The sequence below is a fragment of the Coffea arabica genome, chromosome 1e (assembly GCF_036785885.1).
Source record: "Coffea arabica cultivar ET-39 chromosome 1e, Coffea Arabica ET-39 HiFi, whole genome shotgun sequence".
NCBI classification, from domain to species: Eukaryota; Viridiplantae; Streptophyta; class Magnoliopsida; order Gentianales; family Rubiaceae; genus Coffea; species Coffea arabica.
The window spans coordinates 18,325,773-18,347,863 of record NC_092311.1 but is presented as its reverse complement, the minus strand read 5'-3'; the positions used below and the strand labels follow the sequence as shown (position 1 = coordinate 18,347,863).

Here is a 22,091-nt window from a genome sequence, read left to right as displayed (position 1 = left end):
CATCAAAAACTTCGGTAAATTTTTGCTCAATTGACTCAAGAACCCGCCCCCAAAATTTTATCAGCAACCCAAAAAGTACAGTCCAATCAACCCATAGCGCATTTACAAACAAAAACAAAAAAACGGACAATCAATCAAGAAAGCCGCAAAAACCAATTCACAGAAACATGCTTGGGGTTGGGGATTTCCAGAGTTTGCATTTGAAAGTAAAACTTACAGTGCATCCTTGGCGAGGATTTTTCAGGCGGTAATGGCAAATTGCAGTGGTGGCGGTGGACAATTCCGGTGGTGGTAGCGGCTGTGACCTTTCCTTGCTATGGCTATCGTTCGAATCCTCCAAAGGAAACCCCTCCAATTTCCAGATTTCTCTCTGCTCTTGCTGAAGCTCTCCTCTCTGGTTTCCTTCCCTAGCCGCTGTCTTCTTCCTTCCACTTCAAAGCTGCGTTTTTCTTTCTCTCAACCCTCAAAACCTAGCCGCCGCCAGGATTTTTCTTGCTCTCCCCGTTGTTGTTTTTGTTTCCTCTGTTTTTTTTTTGAGCCAAAACCCCTCTCGGCCTCCTCTGTTTTTCACCACCGAAATCCCCTCCTTTTTTTTTTCAAGCTCCGTCGCCCCCCCTTTTCTTTCAAGCTCCCTCGCTGCCTCTTTCCCTCCGTTTTCTTTTTTTTTTCCCGACTTTTTTTCTCAGTCGCCCTCTATTTTTCTCTGTTTTCTTCCGTTCCTCAGCCCTCCAGTCTCTTTGTTCTATGCCCTTCCGCTGTTTTTCTTGTCCTTTTTTTAGCCGAAAACCCCCCTTCAAAACCTAGCCGTCCTATTTTTTTATTTTCATTGCCTTTTTCCTTTTTTTTGTTTTCAAATCCTCAACCTACAAGTGTCTCAATCTCCCCCTCCTAAGTGATGTGTTGTCCAAATATAAAAGGGACACTTGTCTCGCATGCAAAGCTTACACATATTAACATATTTTCTTTTCCTTCTTTTCCATTTTTCATTTTCATTTTTTCCAAAATCAATTTAAATAAATAAACCAAGTTATAAACAAATTAAAAAACAAACTAAAACTTTCAAAAATATCAATTACATTTTTCCCTCTTCTTCAAATTGAAACTCAAAAAATGATTAAAACAATTTTTTGTGGGCATTTTCTTTTTCTGAAAAATAATAAAAATAAAGCTAAATAAATAAATAAAATAAAATAAAATAAAAATAGCCGATATTATCAATAAAAGTAAAAATAAAATAAATTAAAAATTTGGTGTCTACAGTTTGCCCCTCTTTGTCTGAGTTTTGGAAAAATTTGAGACAAAGAAGTAGACACCAAATACTTACCTGTGTTATTCGGCTGCAGCTACTCGAACGACTGACGTTCTTGAAATGAGGACTGACCCCTTTTGATGAGACTGACTCGGACGAGAAATTTAAAACGGACTGACCGAAATAGAAAATTTAAATGGGATTGACCCGAACAAAATTTAAAATCATGGGACTGGCCCGAACAAAAAATTTAAAAGAGGACTGATCCCAACAAGAAATTTAAAAGGGGACTGACCCCAACAGAAAATTTAAACGGGACTGACCCGAACAGGAATTTAAATCGGGACTGACCTGAACAGACAATTTAAACATGGGACTGGCCCGAACAGGAAATTTAAAAGGGGACTGACCCGAAACAGGAAATTTAAAACGGGATGACCCATGTTTAGTGAAAATGAAAATGAAATGCGCACTAGTGGGACTGACCCATGTTTAGTGGCAATGAAAGTGAAATGCATACTAGTGGGACCGACCCACGGCTAGTGGCAGTGTACAATAAAATGCTCTCTAGTGGGACTGACCCACGGCTAGTGGCGGTGCAAATTAAAATGCTCACTAGTGGGACTGACCCACGGCTAGTGGTGATGCAAATTAAAATGCTCACTAGTGGGACTGACCCACGGCTAGTGGCGATGCACAATAAAATGCTCACTAGTGGGACTGACCCATGGCTAGTGGCGATCCACAACAAAATGCTCACTAGTGGGACTGACCCACGGCTAGTGGCGATGCACAATAAAATGCTCACTACTGGGACTGACCCACGGCTAGTGGCGATGCAAAATGAAATGCTCACTAGTGGGACTGACCCACGGCTAGTGGCAGAATAAACGAAATGCTCACTCACTAGTGGGACTGATACAACGGCTAGTGGTAGTGAAAATGAAATGCTCACTAGTGGGACTGACCCACGGCTAGTGACTAGTGGGACTGACCCACGGCTAGTGGCGATGCAAAATGATATGCTCACTAGTGGGACTGACCCACGGCTAGTGGCGATGCAAAATAAAATGCTCACTAGTGGGACTGACCCACGGCTAGTGGCGATGCAAAATGAAATGCTCACTAGTGGGACTGACCCACGGCTAGTGGCGATGCAAAATAAAATGTTCACTAGTGGGACTGACCCACGGCTAGTGGCAGAATAAACGAAATGCTCACTAGTGGGTGTGAGAACCCGAAAATTATATTTATATTGATATTCTCAAAAATTATATATATATATATTTGTATTCTAATCTAATTGCCTTGAATGTTTGGTTAATCTAACGGTTGAATCGTGATTTTACTCCTATTGCCTCATTCAATTTATTGCATGTTGGTTTTCTTGGGGTGATATACCAACTCGTCCAACTAGCGAGGTAGGTGCGATAAATTTTGTGAACTAGAGGGAGATTTGTACAAAAGGGGTTATTGTGCTGCAAGGTGTTTTCGAAACCTATTTGTTTTGAAATTCTCTACTTTGAATGAATTATATTTCTTAGTAATTGGAAAATTGTGACAGCCCCACCTTCCCCTAAGGCGTACCAAAGGGGTTAGCGGACTGTCTGCCCAGCTCTCGCCAGGACTACTAAAACGGTAAAACAGTAACTCAAGGCGTTCGGGAATCTTCTAGCGCGCTTAACCAAACCAACAAACGAGAAACGGAAAACAAAAGTTAAAACATAAAGTAAATAGTGACTGCCACGTCACAAACAGCCAGGATCCAATCAAATGTAAATAACTGCTTACACACTCTGAAAGGAATATATATACAAGCCAAGTATAATACATGGAACATGAATACACACACTGTTACCAACCACATTGGTATGATTACAAGCCAAAAGGAAACATGTAAATTCAAGTACAATCAAGTTGCCAACTATTGAGGAGCTATATAAAATCTCTCAACTAGCTCTACTCAACTCAGCTTCAAACTCAAAAGTCCAAAAGGTAAATCCCTGTAAGGAAAACAAAATTCACGGAGTGAGCTTTCGCCCAATGAGGTACCATCACCAAAATATACCAGGATCACATAAGCACAAGAATATTCAGTCCAAATACGCACGTCAAGTAAGTAAAATCAACAACACCCAAGTATAGGGAATAAAAGGATACGGATGGCTCTCAAGAGCCCTTTTCCTCTTTTGCCATGCTTGATCTCATCTCATTGACTCTCCGTCAATATATACCAGGTAATCATGACCGTAGACTCCTCTTTACTCCAATTATCCGTCCACCTCACTTTCCCCTTACCGGGCCCGAACACCAAACAGTACAGAATTGGTATTACTCGAGTATACCGGAATCAAGGGTCTCATACCCAAAGATTCCCAAATACAGTCCCCATGGCTTGTCAAATGTCCCCGACCAAGTCCTTACTGGCTCGAGTCCATTGACTTCCAATGAGGTAGAGCTCAGAGTGAACAGTAAAGATTGGTATCCAAGCGATACCAAATCCAGTATAGTCAAGAATATTCAAGTCATATCATAAACAGTCAAGTAAGCTTAGTAGAATAACCAGTCAAGAAGGCCAGAGAGTACGAGAGTGGTAAAGTACACCCTCGCCTCACCTAGCTCAAACAATCATCACAACTAGTCCAAACCACAGAATTCAAGTACAAGAAAGCCACGGAATAACGAACATGTGAGTAGTACACTCACCAAGTCAAACAAAGTAATTTCACAAGTTTTCGCCCGACGTGAGCCTTGGATCACCGACACGCCCTATAATAATCAAGAAAGTACAATTAAGACTCAAACACGAGTCATAAGCAATACCAATCACAACCCCAATAGGGTTTCATATACATTTTAAGCATGAAAGCAAACCAGAAAATCAGGAAATGTAACTCATTTGTTCCAACAAAAAAAAAAAAAAAAAAAACAGTTTTGACCTCCTAATGCGGTAATGGCACAAATTGCGTTACGCTTATCGGATTAGGGTGTAAGACCCACCGTTTCGAAGCTAAGAACCAGGGCTACAACAATGTAGAAGGCCACTCGGTCCAAATCCTAGCACAACTAGGTCAAAAATGCAGATTACCAAACCAGAACCGAAATTGCAGGTTCACAAATTGCACAACACTGTAATGAGTCCATTTCAGTCTACACAAGTCCAAATGCAGTGATTCCAAAGGCATATGATAGCTACGACATCCAGCTACATTTCATCAGAAGACACCAACAACAAAATCCAAACAAATTCCAGTCAAAATGGCTAATTACTAGTGCAGTTTTCGCATTCTGATCAACCCAGAACAGCAACAGTAAAATCGACATATCTCTCTCTACACTACTCCAAATGACCTGAAATTTTACAGGCACCTCAAACACATCAAAACCTACAACTTTCATGTTTTGAGCAAAGTCCAATTCGGCCTCTAAGCCTGAGATACAAAACCGGACAGAATTAGGGGTTTGGAAACCCTAACTTTTCATTTTTCAATCCAACTTCAAAATTGGTTGCAATCATCACTAATTCACACCTCCTAGAGTCATTCCCCCTTATTATCAACCAACATAGATGACCACAACATCACATCCATATGAAACCAGAAAATTCCAAGAAAAATCAGAAAATTAAGGAAACTTCACTCCAATCCACCAAATCTTCCGTACAATCACGCATATAGCTACTATAAGGCACCACTTGGCCAAAAGTAGAAACAAAAGATGAGTTCCAAGCAAGATACCTTAGATCTTCAAGAAAGGTTGAAGCTTAGAGAGTTTTCTTCCAAAACAACACCACCAAGGTCTTCAAACACTCCTAGCAAGATGATTTTATGGACTAATTCAAGAAGAAATCGGTTGATTTTCAAGATTGAAGCAAGATGAGAAGATGGAAGGTTGAGGAATTTTTCTCTTTGTTGCTTAGAGAGGTTCGGCCATGAGGAGATGAAGAATGAAGATAATTTGGTCCAATTTTGACTTTTAAGTGAAGACAAAGAAAGTTAGGCAAAGTTAGGTATGGTTTGGCCAACCAAAATTGGACACTTGGCACCTTATGTTCACTTAGAGTTATCCTCTTGTCCCTCCATGGTTAATCCATCTAGGTAACCTCTAATCATCTCCTAACACCTAGTAATACAATCCCTTTATGCAAAATTTAATCGAATCGACCGAATTTCTCTCACTTAATGCACTAGCGGGTCCCACGTCCAAAATACGTTCCAAATTTCTCACGAACTACCTTATACTAGTAAAATGATTTTAAAACTATATTTACTGATAAAATGTTAATAAAAGTAATATAATAAAACAAATAAAAGAAAACGGTGCACAGAAATAAAATAATATATAATAATAATAATAATTTTTTTTTTTTTTTTTCCGTTCTGGGTTCTCACATCCTCTCCCCCTTAAAGAATTTCGTCCTCGAAATTGCTCACCTGGGTTACTAAACAGCTCAGGGTATTTCTTTTGCATCTCTTCCTCCAATTCCCAAGTTGCCTCCTCTAAACCATGATTCCTCCACATAACCTTCACTAATGGGATTTGCTTATTCCTCAGTTCCTTAATCCTTCGATCGAGTACTTGTACAGGTCTCTCTTCGTAGGTGAGTGCCTTATCTAACTCAATCTCTTCTGGTCGCACAACGTGGGTTGGATCAGGATAGTACTTTTTCAGCATCGAAACATGGAAAACGTCATGAATCCGAGATAAACTTGGCGGTAACTCGAGTCGGTACGCTACTTTCCCAATTCGTTGGAGAATTTTGTAAGGCCCCACGAACCGTGGTTGAAGTTTCTTTCCTCTACCCGCAGTGACGCTTCGTAGTGGTGTGATTTTAAGGAAAACACGGTCTCCCACTTCGAACTCCAAGTCTTTCCTTCGGTTATCTGCGTAGCTCTTTTGTCGGCTTTGAGCTGTTTGGAGTCTTTGACGAATCAATTTAACCTTCTCTTGTGCATCCTCCATCCAAGGAATGGTTGTTGGATCTAGAGCTTTCTTTTCCCCTACTTCATCCCAATAAATGGGCGAACGACACTTCCGTCCGTAGAGAGCTTCATATGGTGCCATTTGAATGGACGAATGGTAACTATTATTGTAGGCGAACTCTACTAAAGTCATATGTTGGCCCCAATTACCCCCAAAATCTAGAATACACGTTCGTAACATATCCTCGAGGGTTTGAATCGTTCGCTCCGACTGTCCATCCGTCTGGGGGTGATAAGTGGTACTAAGGTTAAGTTTGGTCCCTAAGTGCTCCTGAAACTTTTGCCAAAACCTTGATACAAAACGAGGATCTCGGTCTGAAACTATACTCACTGGAACCCCATGTAACCTCACAATTTCATTCAGGTACAACCGAGCTAGTTTATCCAGGGAATCTTTCACATTCACAGGTAAGAAATGGGCCGATTTGGTCAACCGATCAACGATCACCCAAACGGCATCATGTCCTCTTTGAGTTCTTGGCAGTCCAGAAACAAAGTCCATCGTGATATTTTCCCACTTCCATTCGGGTATTTCAAGAGGTTGTAACAGTCCAGAGGGTTTTTGGTGTTCCGCCTTGACTTGCTGGCAAATCAGACAGGTTTGGACATATTGAGCAATCTCTCTTTTCATCTTATCCCACCAGTACAACCGTCGCAGGTCTTGGTACATCTTGTTACTACCAGGATGGATCGTGTATTTCGATCGATGGGCTTCCTCAAAAATTTCCCTTTTCAAGTTTTCATCATTGGCCACCACTACTCGGTTCCTATACCTCAAAATTCCTTCAGGACCCAAATTGAAATCAGGTAATGCTTCCTTTTCTACTTTGTCCTTCCACTTTTGTACCATCGGATCCTTTTCTTGGGCTTCTTTAATTCGATCAAGAATAGCAGATGTTACCCGAATATTTCCGAACGTTATTTTCTTGCATCCCAATCTAGGGTTCCACTCACTAGCTGCTCTTAACATCTCCCACTCCTTGACCATCAACCCTGCCATTTGAGCCTTCCGACTTAAGGCGTCCGCTACTACGTTAGCCTTACCGGGATGGTAGTTAATCGTGCAGTCATAATCTTCTAAGAGTTCCATCCACCGACGTTGCCTCATGTTCAACTCTTTTTGGGAGAACAGGTACTTAAGACTCTTATGGTCTGAATAAACCTCAAAGGTAACCCCGTAAAGGTAGTGTCTCCACTTTTTCAGAGCAAAGACCACCGCAGCTAACTCCAAGTCATGGGTAGGGTAGTTTTGTTCATGGGTTTTTAGTTTCCTAGAGGCAAAAGCAATCACGTTCTTGTTTTGCATTAACACACACCCTAAGCCTTCCCTCGAAGCATCGGTATAAACAGTAAAACTGTCCTTCCCATTAGGCAAGGCCAAAACAGGAGCCCTGGTTAACCTTCGTTTCAACTCCTGGAAACTGGTTTCACACCTAGTATCCCACACAAAACGGCTATTTTTCTTCGTTAGATCGGTTAAAGGGCCAGCCAGTTTGGAAAAGTCTTTAATAAAGCGTCTATAGTACCAGCCAACCCTAAGAAACTGCGAATCTCAGTGGGATTTTCTGGCCTCTTCCATTCCGCCACTGCCTCTACTTTCGCGGAATCCACTGTAATACCTTCTTTTGAAATCACATGTCCCAAGAAAGAAATTTTCTCCAACCAAAATTCACACTTGCTAAATTTGGCGTATAGCCGATGATCTCTCAGGGTTTGTAACACTAGCTTCAAATGCTGCTCATGTTCCTCACGGGTTTTAGAATAGACCAAGATGTCGTCAATAAACACGACAACAAATCGGTCCAGGTAGGGTTTGAAAACCCGATGCATCAAATCCATAAAGGCGGCAGGGGCATTGGTCAACCCAAAGGGCATGACTGCAAACTCAAAATGCCCATATCTAGAATTGAAAGCAGTCTTGGGTACATCTTCTTTCTTAATAAGCAACTGATAGTAACCCTGTCGGAGATCTAATTTTGAAAAGACCACCGCGCCTTGCAACTGGTCAAACAGTTCATCGATGTGGGGAAGTGGGTATTTGTTCTTAATGGTCATATTGTTTAGTCCCCGATAATCGATACACAATCTTAAAGTTCCATCCTTCTTCTTAACAAATAGTACCGGAGCCCCCCACGGAGATCCACTCTCCTGAATAAACCCACGCTCCAACAGGTCTTGCAACTGTAATTTCAACTCCTTGAGTTCAGCAGGTGCCATTCGATAGGGGGTCTTAGAGATAGGTGACGCTCCTGGCAATAGGTCAATCTTAAACTCTATCTCTCTCTCCGGAGGTAAAGTTACTAATTCATCAGGAAACACATCCGGATATTCACGTACAATAGGCACATCTTCCACCCTCAACTTATCAGTGGGAGTGTTTATCAGAAAAGCTAGAAACCCTTGGGCCCCTCTATACAGAAATTTCCTAGCCCGAATACCCGAAAGCAATGCAGATGAGGCTAATCTACCTCTCACATCTAGCCTTAAGGTTGCCTCCCCCGGTATACGAAATTCCACTACTTTCCTCTTACAATCAAGTTGTGCATCGTACTTAGCTAGCCAATCCATACCCAATATAACGTCGTACCCCTTAATAGCTAAACTTATAAGATTCCCCAAAAGCTTCCTCTCTCCTACCCAAATTTCGCAATTTGTATACATCAAACCAGTAATCAAACGTTGGTCCCCCGTAGGAGTACTAACCTCTAAGTCATAAGGTAAGCTAACAGGGTTTATATCAATGCCGCACATAAAATTGGGGTTAACAAAGGAATGGGTAGCACCAGGGTCGATCAAAATCCTAGCTAGACGATGAAAAACAGGGATCGTACCTTCTACAACCCCAGAGGAATCAGGGACTTGTTGTTGCTCAAGGGAGTAAACCCGAGCTGGCACCTTTGGCTTTGTCCCTTCTACCTTGGACTGTCCCGAGTTAGCCTTCGACGACTGGGTAGTTACTCTAGCCTCCCGAGGTAACACCGGACAGTTAGCTATTTGGTGCTCCGCACTCCCGCAGCGCAAGCATTTCCTTTCTTTCCTCCAACAATTGTCCTCGGTGTGGTTTGGTTTCCCACAAAATCCACAGGGTCCACGTGCAACTGAGGCCGAACTTCCTTGTGAAGCGATTCTTTGCGGGCCCCGTCCATTGTGACCACCCCTCGGCGGAGTCCCTCGCGTCATTCCCGGTTGCCTTCCTCCTCCGGCTCCTCTTCCCAACTTAGGAGGGGTCCCTTTATCCCCTTGGTTCGAACTACTCGCAGAGAACCCCCGTTTTTTCACCTGAAAATTCCTTACTTGGAGCCTTGCATTTTCAACTCGCAAAGCTTTCTCCACAGCGTCACTAAAGATATTGATCTGGGCTACCGCCAGATCCTTTTGGATTTCCACATTGAGCCCTTGAATAAAACGTCTAACTCTCCTTTGCTCCGTTAGAATGAGTTCAGGGGCAAACTTAGATAAACGAGTAAACTGGCTCTCGTACTCAGCCACCGATTGAGTCCCCTGGCGGAGTCTAATGAACTCGTCCTCCTTCTTTTCCTGGACTAGAGGAGGAAAGTATTTCGCATTGAAGTCCCTCACAAAGTTTACCCATGTTCTTGGGGTTTGTTCCCGGTCCCACTTCATTCGTATCACGTTCCACCAAGAACGCGCGGCCCCTTCCAGTTGGAATACAGCGAAAGTAACCTGTCTCTCTTCTGAATAGTGTAGGGCGGCAAAAATATCTATCATTTTCTCTAACCATTTTTCGGCCACGTCCGGATCTGGCCCTCCCAGAAATTTTGGCGGAGAAAACTTCTGAAATCTCTCTAGGGCCCGATCTTCACTCTCTACTACATGGCCAGGGTTCCCAGGTTGCTGGATAGGAGGTTGGCCCTGCTGTTGCACTACGTGGGCTAACAGGTCGGTCATTTGCTGCATAGCAGCAGCTATCTGGGCATTAGGGTCAACCCTAGGTTCAGGATTTGGTTCAGTCGTGGTATCCCTAGTACCCTCGTCAGTTGTGGGTTGCCTAACCCCGCGCCCGCGGCCTCGTCCACTACGAGTGCCTTCCATTGCTCTAATGTCACTCTAAAGTCGAGGTACAAAATATAGTCATATAAGCATATAAGCATATAAATCTAGTCATATAAGCATGATCGAAGAACCAAAAATAAACACCACATAAGATATGTATACACATAGAACAGTTATACACAGAACACATAACGGTGACAAACAGTCATACATGAGCAGTCAAGCAAATATATACAAAAGTACTCCCGCGAAGCCAAAAGAGGGTCTATCAAAATACACTGTACAACCTAGGCCCCAAAAGGTACAAAACAGCTAACCAAAAGCTTCTCCTAGGTATCCCTCACACGGGATCAAAACAAGGCTCAAAACCCTCATCTAGTCCTCGACGGAGCCAACCGACTCCCCCCCAGAGCTAGAGCTAGGGGCGCCTCCCTGACCTGGAGCTCCGCCACCTGGAACTCCCCCTGGCGCATTGGCGCCAATCACTCCCTGGATGAGTGCCCCACACTCATCGAGAATAGCGCCGGACCGGTCTCTCACCTCCCGGACTACCCTAGTGAGGCGGTCGTTAACCACCTGCAACTGCTCTCTCAGAGCGTTCGTCCTCTCCTGCTCCATGGCCACGTCCCCCTGGAGCTCCCCAATCCTATCGGCCTGCATCCGCGTGATGCCCCTAAGCCTAAGGGTCTCAGTGCGCTCCCTGGCGGCGGCACATCTAAGCCTCCGTCGCTCAGCAAGCACTGCCACAACCACGTGGTCCGCGTAAGAGTAAAACTGGCAACGCCTACAGCGGCGGGTCCGGCTAGCGGTATACCACAGCCGGATCGGACCTCCTGGCCTCTCCTGGAAGTCGATAACCCGTGGGCGCCTCTGAGGTGGCTCGTCTCCGCCCGCTCCACTAGTGCCAGCCATAACCTACAAAGATAACAAAGGTTTATAGCTTAGTCAATATATTCACACTTAATGGCGTCTAAAAGCAATCCAAAAGTTCTAAGGACCAGGTTTTAGGTTCGCCCAGGGTATTTCTAACCTAGGCTCTGATACCACCTGTGACAGCCCCACCTTCCCCTAAGGCGTACCAAAGGGGTTAGCGGACTGTCTGCCCAGCTCTCGCCAGGACTACTAAAACGGTAAAACAGTAACTCAAGGCGTTCGGGAATCTTCTAGCGCGCTTAACCAAACCAACAAACGAGAAACGGAAAACAAAAGTTAAAACATAAAGTAAATAGTGACTGCCACGTCACAAACAGCCAGGATCCAATCAAATGCAAATAACTGCTTACACACTCTGAAAGGAATATATATACAAGCCAAGTATAATACATGGAACATGAATACACACACTGTTACCAACCACATTGGTATGATTACAAGCCAAAAGGAAACATGTAAATTCAAGTACAATCAAGTTGCCAACTATTGAGGAGCTATATAAAATCTCTCAACTAGCTCTACTCAACTCAGCTTCAAACTCAAAAGTCCAAAAGGTAAATCCCTGTAAGGAAAACAAAATTCACGGAGTGAGCTTTCGCCCAATGAGGTACCATCACCAAAATATACCAGGATCACATAAGCACAAGAATATTCAGTCCAAATACGCACGTCAAGTAAGTAAAATCAACAACACCCAAGTATAGGGAATAAAAGGATACGGATGGCTCTCAAGAGCCCTTTTCCTCTTTTGCCATGCTTGATCTCATCTCATTGACTCTCCGTCAATATATACCAGGTAATCATGACCGTAGACTCCTCTTTACTCCAATTATCCGTCCACCTCACTTTCCCCTTACCGGGCCCGAACACCAAACAGTACAGAATTGGTATTACTCGAGTATACCGGAATCAAGGGTCTCATACCCAAAGATTCCCAAATACAGTCCCCATGGCTTGTCAAATGTCCCCGACCAAGTCCTTACTGGCTCGAGTCCATTGACTTCCAATGAGGTAGAGCTCAGAGTGAACAGTAAAGATTGGTATCCAAGCGATACCAAATCCAGTATAGTCAAGAATATTCAAGTCATATCATAAACAGTCAAGTAAGCTTAGTAGAATAACCAGTCAAGAAGGCCAGAGAGTACGAGAGTGGTAAAGTACACCCTCGCCTCACCTAGCTCAAACAATCATCACAACTAGTCCAAACCACAGAATTCAAGTACAAGAAAGCCACGGAATAACGAACATGTGAGTAGTACACTCACCAAGTCAAACAAAGTAATTTCACAAGTTTTCGCCCGACGTGAGCCTTGGATCACCGACACGCCCTATAATAATCAAGAAAGTACAATTAAGACTCAAACACGAGTCATAAGCAATACCAATCACAACCCCAATAGGGTTTCATATACATTTTAAGCATGAAAGCAAACCAGAAAATCAGGAAATGTAACTCATTTGTTCCAACAACAAAAAAAAAAAAAAAACAGTTTTGACCTCCTAATGCGGTAATGGCACAAATTGCGTTACGCTTATCGGATTAGGGTGTAAGACCCACCGTTTCGAAGCTAAGAACCAGGGCTACAACAATGTAGAAGGCCACTCGGTCCAAATCCTAGCACAACTAGGTCAAAAATGCAGATTACCAAACCAGAACCGAAATTGCAGGTTCACAAATTGCACAACACTGTAATGAGTCCATTTCAGTCTACACAAGTCCAAATGCAGTGATTCCAAAGGCATATGATAGCTACGACATCCAGCTACATTTCATCAGAAGACACCAACAACAAAATCCAAACAAATTCCAGTCAAAATGGCTAATTACTAGTGCAGTTTTCGCATTCTGATCAACCCAGAACAGCAACAGTAAAATCGACATATCTCTCTCTACACTACTCCAAATGACCTGAAATTTTACAGGCACCTCAAACACATCAAAACCTACAACTTTCATGTTTTGAGCAAAGTCCAATTCGGCCTCTAAGCCTGAGATACAAAACCGGACAGAATTAGGGGTTTGGAAACCCTAACTTTTCATTTTTCAATCCAACTTCAAAATTGGTTGCAATCATCACTAATTCACACCTCCTAGAGTCATTCCCCCTTATTATCAACCAACATAGATGACCACAACATCACATCCATATGAAACCAGAAAATTCCAAGAAAAATCAGAAAATTAAGGAAACTTCACTCCAATCCACCAAATCTTCCGTACAATCACGCATATAGCTACTATAAGGCACCACTTGGCCAAAAGTAGAAACAAAAGATGAGTTCCAAGCAAGATACCTTAGATCTTCAAGAAAGGTTGAAGCTTAGAGAGTTTTCTTCCAAAACAACACCACCAAGGTCTTCAAACACTCCTAGCAAGATGATTTTATGGACTAATTGAAGAAGAAATCGGTTGATTTTCAAGATTGAAGCAAGATGAGAAGATGGAAGGTTGAGGAATTTTTCTCTTTGTTGCTTAGAGAGGTTCGGCCATGAGGAGATGAAGAATGAAGATAATTTGGTCCAATTTTGACTTTTAAGTGAAGACAAAGAAAGTTAGGCAAAGTTAGGTATGGTTTGGCCAACCAAAATTGGACACTTGGCACCTTATGTTCACTTAGAGTTATCCTCTTGTCCCTCCATGGTTAATCCATCTAGGTAACCTCTAATCATCTCCTAACACCTAGTAATACAATCCCTTTATGCAAAATTTAATCGAATCGACCGAATTTCTCTCACTTAATGCACTAGCGGGTCCCACGTCCAAAATACGTTCCAAATTTCTCACGAACTACCTTATACTAGTAAAATGATTTTAAAACTATATTTACTGATAAAATGTTAATAAAAGTAATATAATAAAACAAATAAAAGAAAACGGTGCACAGAAATAAAATAATATATAATAATAATAATAATTTTTTTTTTTTTTCCGTTCTGGGTTCTCACAAAAATGATTTATATATGATTTTATACCTTCTTGTTTCGGTCCAATAATTTTGAAAACATTTGCAACGGTCTAATTGAAGTAGTCAAACTTATTTGGTTGTGCAAACTCTATTTGAGTGGAAATGAAGGGTTAATCTTGGCTAATTACTTTTAGAATTATTCGATTTTTGACTTTGATCAAGACTAGTTTTAGTCTTCACCTTGGAAGCAAAATGGACCAAGACATTTCATTCCTTTTCTTACCTCTTGGCCGACCATGGAGTGGAAATATCAGCCATAATCTTCTTCTCTTGGCCGAAAATTTTGACTAAGCAAGAGAGTAGGAAAAAACAAATTTAAGGGAAAGCTGCCGGATTGTTTTTCCTTGTCTTACTCCAATTGGCCAACCGAGAGAGACATATTTCTCCATTGCCTCCATTTTTGACCAAGTAGCATGCAAGTTGACTAAGCCAAATTTACTTCCTCTTGTTTCTTTTCTTTAGCTCGACCACCGAGAGAAAGAAAAACAAAGACAAACAAGACTGCTCACTTGTTTTGTCCCACCTTAGCCGAGAGAGAGTAGAGAGAGTTGAGAGGAAAAGGTTGTGGCTTGCACCCACCTTCCAGCCGAGAGAAAATTTGGGGAAAACAAAGAAATTTCCCTTGTTTTGTTTCCACTTCAGCCAAGAGGAACCAGCGAGAGAAAACTGAAAGGAAGCTTGAGTCTTGTTTCCATTTCCAGCTTGTTTGATCGAGTAGAAGGACCAAAACAGGGGAGTTAACTTCTAGCTTGTTTTAAAGGTAACATGACTTGGAACTTTAATTTCTTTCACATACTTTAGAGGGCTTTTGATGTATATTTCCTTGAGGTTGGATTGAAGTAGAAATTGGTTGTAAAGACTGGATTTATTGCTGGAAATTTCTGGAAAACCAATGATAGGAAACATATGTTATACATTTACCTTAAGTTTATAAGAGGTTTGCCTGAAGAAATAAAGATTAAAATACTGACCAAGTGCTGGAAATGCTCAATAGAAGCTGTTATGTGATATTGTTAAGCTAAGCTGAGATTTTCTGATTGTTTCTTATGTGCATGACTGATATACACTCTCTAGTTCACGTATATGGACATGAATGTTAGACTTTAGCTAAGAATGAACCTTGCTGAAGAAAATTTAGATTAAAGGCTGATTGGGTGCTGGAAAATTTCTGAGATGACCGAGGCTAAGGAGCTAGAATTTTAACGCTTGTAACTGGAATTTCCTTGAAGACTCGTGTTAGCAGAAGTATGAAATATATCTACTTCAGGTTATATAGGATTACTAGCTGTGAAAGTCGTATATAAGTTGTTCTAGTTGCTATGCTGCACTCTTGGCTTTATTTTTAGATAACAATGGTGAGTTTCTGAAATAGAAGTCGTGTCAGATGCTTCAAAGAGAGAGCTGCTGTGAAAACCAGTATACTACGGATTTGGGTGCCAATATCTATGTCTCTTGGTTCCTTAGGTAGTGCTCTTCAAGGACACAGTATATGATTAATTTCCATTTTAGATATATTACCAGGTTCCGTATAAGAATAATGGTAGTGAAGTTCAAATTTTCTCCTTTTATAAAACATGTCAATGTTTTGAGGAAGTGGGTATTTAAACTTTAGATTGCTATTAATTGGTGCAGTTAAGCTGCATGATGGTTGGCTTAGTCTGGTTGCTATTCATTGGTGCAGTGGAACAAAACCCAAACTACAAACAACTTAGAATCCATGACTATTGAATAGAAAATGATTTAATCTTAGTCTACACATCTTACAAAACTTTCAACTTTGAATATACGTATATCTTTGGTTTTTGTTGAAATTTGATGCTTAAATTATGTTAAAATTGCTGGTATGAATGTCATACTTAATGTATGGGTGGTTGGAATAAAAGTCTTGTGGTTTTAAAAGAGAAAAAGGAGTTTTTCACAAGTGAAATTGAGTTTCCAGATTTTCGGATTTCACTGACCAATTTCAGTAAAATGCTTATATCTTGGTGTAGAAAAATCCGATTGAGGTGCCGTCAGTGGCATTTGAAACTAGACTCATGGGCCTTTGTTCTTTAAAACTCTCATATTTTTTCGCCATGTGTACTGCTGTCCGTGACTCCTCAAAGTAGGCTGCCCTGCTTGAATGTCCAGTTTCTTCAGGAAAATGAATTTTTGACTTGGATCGAATATTTGGCCTATTTGTGATTTTAATCTCTGAAAAGTGTCTTCTGGGATGTGGTAGTACTAAAAATCTATTTTACAACGGTATAACTTTCATAATTTTTTGACTTGTGGAACTCGAGTTGCGAATTTTTAAAGTTTACTGTTACTATTCATCTCGGTAGATTCCTAAAGCAGAGAAACAGGCTTCTTGACTTTAAAACCTCGGACGGCCTACTTCCAACCTCTTACCTTGATTTTTCCACTTCCTTGACTTCAAATGTACCCCTATTGAATTTCTCTCGCTAATGTATCTCTTATTTCCTCAAAGTTTTACTCTTTTAACAAGTTATCTTAATTAAAACGGTCAAGACTTGTACTTAGCTTTTAGCCACTATTTTCGAATTTCCAAGTGAAGCTTACTTGCTAGAATTGCCTTGTATTTGGATGAATTTTAGCCTATTGAACGACTATTGTGATGAGATTATTTATATGTGTTTTGGGGCTGATTGAGAAAAAGAATGAAGCCATAAATGGCTGAAAAATAGGTAAATACAAAGGGCGTGCTGCCCAAATTTGCACTCGAGGGCTAGGTAGATATACTTGCGACTCGAGTAAGGCTTGAGAGCGAATACCACGTGAACCATCTAGGATATTTGCGTCTTTTTTTATCAAGGTATATGAGTTAGAATTCGGCCGAAACTTGTACCCTTGGAAAAATGAAAATTACGACTAATGGAAATATGTTTTCTCCATTTCTTCGACTCAAATGGTATTTCAAAGTATAATTGCTTCAAAGTTACAAAGGTTCAAGAGCGAGCATGAATTGTTCGGCATTTGATAAGTATCGTGAATACTACTTAAACGATTTGCATTTACTTGATTTTCTTGAAGCGAAACTCCTATGTTTCGAACTTTAGAGAGTTTTACATTCATAAATGATATTTTATCGCAGATTTGGACTCCAACCAAGGAGTTGGACCTGAACGTGACTTTTGAGAGGCACTAGACCTTTGGTGAGTGCTTCCAAATACCTGATTGAACTGGACACTGGTTTTAATATTTGACCAATATGGTCGAATGATATGTGATTGGTATGATCGAGCAAGGGTGTACTTTATCGCACTTGCCCTTAATGTGATATGTACTTGTTTATTGTTGCAATTGATTTGAGATACTTGTACGTGACTTGTAAGTACTGAGCGGCAGTATGTACCACACTCGATCTGAGTGGGAGGTACCTCTCATTCCCGTCTTCGTACTTTTATCTTGATTCAGTCGATTGGAGTGTTATCTCATCGACTTTTTGGGGACCTAAACCCCATTGGCTAGTTAATCGAGTCGAGCCGGCAAGGGCCTGGTCGCATAGATAATGAACCATGGGTATCTAGTGTTGTCGAGTGGAGTGTTATCTCCTCGACTAATCGGTATACTAGAGTATTACCACCAGTGTTTATCTTGGAGTTCGGGCCCGGTAAGGGGTTTCGTTGGTGGACGGAGATTGGAGTTAAGTGGTGATCTACTGGATTGGTTACTTTTCTTGAAAGTTGACGGAGTGTCAACTAATATTTGATCAAGCTCTGGTGAAGCAATGGGAACTTGGCTCCTGAGAGCCATCCGTATCCTTATACTTGGAAATGATTATTGCCTATTGGATTATTGTTTCTATTAAAAACCAAAAGCACTTTACACTCGTTCATTTGGAAATTTGCTACTTGAAGTGTTAGTGTTCACTTTTATGAACTTGTTATGCTCGCTATCTTTTGCTACGTTGATACGTGTACCTTTAAATAATGGTCAACTTGCTATTTGGAACCTCACTGGGCTTTTAGCTCATTCCACTCCATTTGTTTTCCTTACAGGGGGTACGAGCGAGGCGTGAGACATGTACCGACTAGCGTAGTCTAGTTGTTTTAAATTTTGAATTTGTACTTGTGCTAGTACCCGACCAGGGTTGATTGTACTCGAATTGTAAACACTTTGAAGTATTTTGGTATGTAGAAGCTTTGTATCTGGATTTGAATTTCGATGTATATTATAAGTTTGAATTGCGATGTTATTTCTTGTCTATGGATGTATACGTAAGATACGAGTGAGTGAGTCCTGGCGAGAGCTGGGCAGGCGGTCCGCCGAACCCTTTTGTACGCCTTAGGGGGAGGTGGGACTGTCACAGTGGGACTGACCCAACGGGTAGTGATAGTGAAAATGAAATGCTCACTAGTGGGACTGACCCACGGCTAGTGGCGATGCAAAATAAAATGCTCACTAGTGGGACTGACCCACGGCTAGTGGCAGAATAAACGAAATGCTCACTAGTGGGACTGACCCAACGGCTAGTGGCAGAATAAAAGAAATGCGCACTAGTGGGACTAACCCAACGGCTAGTGGCAGTATAAAAGAAATGCTGGTATGTATGAAGAAACTGTATAAGACTTGCTCGAAAAATTATCCAAAGATTTGCCCTAGTGTGATGAATTGGTCAGTGGGATTAAACCCAAGCCTGCCATGATGATCGGTCAGTGGGATTGAATCCGAGCCTGCCATGAGAATTGGTCGGTCAGTGGGATAGCACCCGAGCTCGCCTTAATAACTGGTCAGTGGGATTAAACCCGAGCCTGCCTTGAGAATTGATCAGTGGGATTAAACCCGAGCCTGCCTTAGTTGGTGGTACAAAATCCAAACTCAACGTGATGTTGGCGGCACAAAGTCCAGGCCCAACGCGATGTTTTGTGATGTTGGTGGCACGAAATCCAAGCCCAACGTGATCTTTGTGATGTTGGCAGCACAAAATCCAGGCCCAACGTGATCTTTGTGAAGTTGACGGCACAAAATCCAGGCCCTACGTGATCTTTGTGAATGGTCAGTGGGATAAGACCCGGTCCTGCCATCCAATTGGTCGAGAAATTAAGTGTGATTGTCAAGAAATTGGGGATAGAAGGGTGCGCGGCATACGCTGAAACTTCGCCCACAAGGCATTAAATTTGATTTTTGTTTTTTTTTTGTTTTTTTGTTTTTTTTGACCTTTTCGAGAGAACCTTTTTCAAAAATAATTTGCCCCAGTGTAGGTCCCTTTTCCCTTCTTTCTTCTCTTTCTTCGGCATCGGCCTTCCACATCACCAGATGCTCTTTCGTCGATTTCAGCCATGAATACCTGCACAGGGGGCTTACCAAAGTATGACATGCACTTAAATTTTATGAAAAGAGCAGCGTGATTGATTTGAAAAATGTATTATTTGATTCTTGGACGAAATCCTCAAATGTGTTACAAAATCTGCCCCAGTATGGACCCATTTTGCAAAATCTCTTGAATGAAAATTTGTCCCAGTGTGGACCCATTCAATTTGCAAAAATTTGTTTCGAAGACTCTCCATTTATTTGAACACTGCAAGAAACTATGTTTCCTAACAGAAAATTTCATGATGAATTTCTCAGAATAATACCAAATTACAAATGATTCCTTCCTTACTTTAGTATTGATGCTTGAGGTAATGGGTCACCACTTCTTGTTAGCTCATTTTTCAGGACCAATTAAGTGGGTATTATTTCTGATTTTGAGGTGACTAAAGAAAATGGGAGGTTAGGATCTGTCTTATTCTTGTGCCAACTAGTATGTAATCCCTTCAATACCACATCTTAGTGAAAGCAAATAGTTTGTCACCCTTATTTCTTAAGAAAACTTAGTCAACACATAGGTTTTGTATGCTTGCAACAGAGGGGTAGAAACGATAGCTAAACATGCGAAAACTGGTTATACCCTTATGATCACAAATGATTGATGGATTTTCTTATGAGCACAATCCTCACTTTGGACTGTCATGAAGGATAAGTCAGCGATGGACTTTATGAGCTTGTAATGTGGCTTGAAAACGATAGTTAAAGAATAAGTCTTTCAAGGACATTGCACCGAAGATCGCATTTTTTCCAAAATTGCCCCTATTTTGAACTCAAAGATCTCAGACTTTGTTTGCATTTTTCTCATCATTCACCAGGGACTTCAGCGTCGAATTTTTCTGCATTTTCTTGCATTTACTTTTCTTGCTTTGTTTTTGCTTCCTTTTCTTTTCCTCGACCTGGTGGATTTTCTCATGGTGAGTAGCGTCAACCCCATACCCAAGCAATTCAGAAATACAGCTAAAATTTTTCGGCATCAGAAATTTTCTTGACAGGGCCATTGCAAAGAACAGAAGTCAGGACTTTCGGCTTTTGTAATGGGGTCAGGTGGGGTGCTTAGAAAAGTTAAGGCTTGAAGGCAAATTTCAAAAGTGGTTTAAGTAATCTGAGATCGCATTGTTGCGCCAACCCTATTTCAGGGCTAAATCAAAACTTGCCCCAGTTCATTCTCCATTGAGGCTTTTTCTTTCATTTTTCTCCTTTTCTTTTCCTTTCTTTCTTCTCTTTTCCGACCTTCGATCGTTTCATTCACCGAGGTTTTCTTTTCTTTCATTTTCTTTTCTTTCGACCTTCCTTAAAAAATTAAATTTTCCCCAGTTTGGGGTTTTTCTGTTTCCCCCTTTTTTTTTTCAAAACTCAATTTACCCCAATGTGGAGTTTGCGATTCTCAGGGGTTGCCAAATGAAATAGATTATTCTGCAGGTTCAAAAGGGATAATTAGGGATAAAATGTTTGATTGGAAAGGAAGACGGCCTGACTTTTGTTCCATTCCTCACATTGACCCTGAAAGAAAGCTTTCATTAATGCAAAATTTCTTACATGTATCTGAATTAATTGACTGAGGAAGACTCTTGCTCATCCACAAGCGGTTCGGCGGACAGAACTCTTCTTTTTTTTTTCCCCTCAAAATTGAAACCCAGATAGAATCAAATTTTCCCAATTTAATTTTAGCATTTATGCTTTTTCTTCCCCTTTTCCCAAATTCTCCAATCTCCTTCCCCATTGTGGGGTGCGATCATAAGTGCCTTTGAAAAGAACCACCCATTTTAGCTCAAATGAGAATGCAAGGGATAAGCAGTGTTTAGGTTGTAGAAACTATGGCCAAAGTATCATTCTTACGCCTCATGACAACCAAGTAAACGAATTGCTCGTTGAGAATCCATTCCCTTTTGAAAATTTTCCCAATTTGGGGTAGGGATCATTAAGGCCCTTATTTGAAACGAAATTATTCTTTTAAGGCTCAAATGGGAGAGCAAATGATAAAAATCTGTATAGATAGAGAAATGAACGCCTGAAGTATAATTCCAAATTTTCCAAACAAATAAGAATAATGCACATTTTTGCTTTCACTTAGATGTGAATTGAATCGGTTAGATACAGTGGACATTTTCAAGCAAAGATTGCCCCAATTTGCAATTTATCAATCAACGTGACTGATTTTGGGGGAGCTGATAGAAGTGGGCAAAATAGGAATTGTACAGTGAAAGAGAAAAGATATCTCATTGGGCCTTTTGAGTAACCTCTTTTAATTTTTGAGCACTCTTATTGTATAGCTCAGATCACAAATCTAGTGTGAAATTTCAGGCAAAAGGTTGAAAAATCTCAATTCGGTCTTATTTCTTAAAATTCATCATGAAATCCCTCAAATAGCCAAAAAAGAATGAAACATACATGATTATATACAAAACAACAATTGTATAAATAAAAAACTTTATTGCTGAACCAGTTTGAAACAAAATTTTTGCAAATGAGAAGAGAAAGACTTCTGAAGAGCTCCACATATACACACTTTTTGCCTCCTTTTTGGAACAGAATTTTTTCTTTTCTTTGAAAAATAATGATGAAGTCTCTTAGAGGCTTTAGCCTAGCGTTTCCAAATAGATCTTTCATGTTTTCATTGCAGGGTCTGCCCAAAAC

The 22,091-nt window shown here is 41.0% G+C and overlaps 1 long non-coding RNA gene across 1 annotated transcript; it reads left to right on the top strand.

The window, feature by feature from the left end:
- The first annotated feature begins 14,629 nt into the window (after window positions 1-14,629).
- Window positions 14,630-18,168, top strand: LOC140021345 (uncharacterized). Its single transcript, XR_011825142.1, has 3 exons — window positions 14,630-14,904; window positions 17,239-17,299; window positions 18,146-18,168. It is a non-coding gene; the product is annotated as an uncharacterized lncRNA (long non-coding RNA).
- Window positions 18,169-22,091: the final 3,923 nt, after the last annotated feature.